Raw genomic sequence first — 2,562 nt, 5'->3', positions numbered from 1 at the left:
TTTCGAAGAGAAGGGAAACTGAAGAACATTTTCTAGTGGGTAAACATAAACCGTTAGAAATATAACTTATTAGACTATCGAAATATGGGTAAGTAATGTTTTTGTAGGCCTAATAAGTTCACGAAAGCTAATCTGCAAATCAAATAATTAAATAGAAGATTAAATGAGGTATTGTAAATACTGAGATACGTAAAGTAAGCTATACAAACTTCGTACGTGAAGAACGCAACGTATAGAAAATTTAGTTTAATAAACTGATGGATCGTAAACTTCTATTTAACCTCTGAACCAAAGCCCACAATTAGATGTTTAATCCTGTTATAACACGTATTATGTCATTACTTGGGCCTAAGTGACATGAAATAATTAGTTAAAAAGTCATTTTTTTAAATAAACCCTTTAAAGCAACTATAGCAGAACCTATAAGCATCCTCAGACTGCACCAATTCCAAGTAGGTAGCCTATATTAAAGTATTCGTCATTAAACAGGTTTTTCAATATCATCGTTAACCAGCCGTAAGTTTAATTCTTAACTATAGACTCATTCTAACAGTTAAATTGTTATTTTGCCACAATGGAATTGATCCTATGTAATTACAGTCCATTTTAGAATACAATTTACCAAATTTGTACTTCAAGTGATATTTTAAAACAGAGTACCATCAATAATTCATAGAAAATTGAAGAAGCCATAGAAAACGAATTTATGATACACTATGAATTAAAGCTTTTAACTTTATATTTGTCGTAAAGTAATATTGTATTATCATTATGATTTCTATCTTTCAGAGCACATAAAGTTTGTCTTTCTCTTAATCATTTAAAGCAAAGATTGGTGAAACTGGAGACTACTACCGCGGCTTGGTTCCCGCCAATCGGCGATCGTATCTCTACTGCCTTTTGCTTATAGCTATCTTTGTTAATTTTTATGCCAATTGCTTAAGTTTATATATATAATATATATATATATATATATATATATATATATATATATATATATATATATATATATATATATATAGCACGCCTTTTGTTCGTGTTTATGATATTTACAGTCTTTTGTTTCATGTTTTTACGTTCATCCCCAAGGTGCTGGTACTAAACAAGACACTCGTTATGCACATTAATTGATAGTTACCGAACCAGAGGTACTACGCGGTATACTAGTTAGCTTCAATTTTAACAATTCATGTTATTAACTCTTGTTTTATCTGATTGCCTGCGTTTGTTTTTCATTAATATTCTTATGGCAAATATATTCATTCAACAAAAGAAAATCATTATTAGTAATGATATTTCATTAAACACTGTATTTGTTGCCGCAATTACATTGTGATTTTTTTTTAACCTATAAATGTTATAAACTCCAAAATCAAGACAGATCGAACAATTTTTTTTTTTTACAGAGAATTAGCCTTGTAAGGGGGTCGTGCTATCAGCGCACCTCACGAGGTACACTGTAGGCATTACTTAAGGTTCATTGCAGCGTCCTTTCGGCCCCTAGCTGCAACCCCTTTCATTCCTTTTACTGCACCTCCGTTCATATTCTCTTTCTTCCATCTTAATCTCCACCCTCTCCTAATAATTATTTCACTTTTCAAACTCTTCTATTCTCAGTTTCCCTTTCAGTTCTGAATGACCTCACGGGTCCCAACTCTTGGCTCTAGGCCGAAATTCTTTAGTATTCCAGCTCCAGTTTCTAGTTATATTTAATTATATTTGTAGTTATTTTTTTTATATATTTCCATAAATTTTAATGTTATTTGAGCCAAACTCTTGATGAATGCGTCATGATATATCAGTTGTTATTGAGAATTTGACAAAATTGTATTTTAAATCACATTCCCCCCAACCTGGTTTTCTTCCAGTCCCTTCCAGGACTTTTCCAGGGGGCGTTCAAAAACGTTAGCACTGCGGACATTTTCTGGAAGATTGATTGATTTATAGTTACTAAAACTGGCGTCACAATATTCTCTGGAAGACAGACAAAGGATAATTGATTAGTTAATATATACTGGATTATATTCTGAAGTTGCAATAGGGAATATTAATTCCACTTTTGATATATTTCATTATAAATTCAAAAGAAAATTAACTTTTTGTGACTTTTTGTGCGTAAAATTCAGTTCTAACTTTAAGCAAAAATTTAATGCTAATGGTCTATTCAGAATAATCAAATATCTCCGTTTTATTTCCGGTTGGCAATTACGATTCGTCATATTTGTCCTACACACACACATACTATATATATATATATATATATATATATATATATATATATATATATATATATATATATATATATATATATATATATATTATTGTTATTGTTGTTGTTGTTATTCCCTAGAGATGAATATACTTTCTAATAAAAAGTCGAAAGTATTGGTATCTCCCTGTTTTTATTGTCATATGAAAATTTCTTACAAATATATATATATATATATATATATATATATATATATATATATATATATATATATAGCTATATATATATTACTTTCTTTAATCAGAAAACAGGTGACGCCAGCCATCAGTTGATAAACATCTGTGACATTTTCG

The sequence above is a fragment of the Macrobrachium nipponense genome, chromosome 33 (assembly GCF_015104395.2).
Source record: "Macrobrachium nipponense isolate FS-2020 chromosome 33, ASM1510439v2, whole genome shotgun sequence".
NCBI lineage: Eukaryota > Metazoa > Arthropoda > Malacostraca > Decapoda > Palaemonidae > Macrobrachium > Macrobrachium nipponense.
This window is presented reverse-complemented; position numbering follows the sequence as displayed.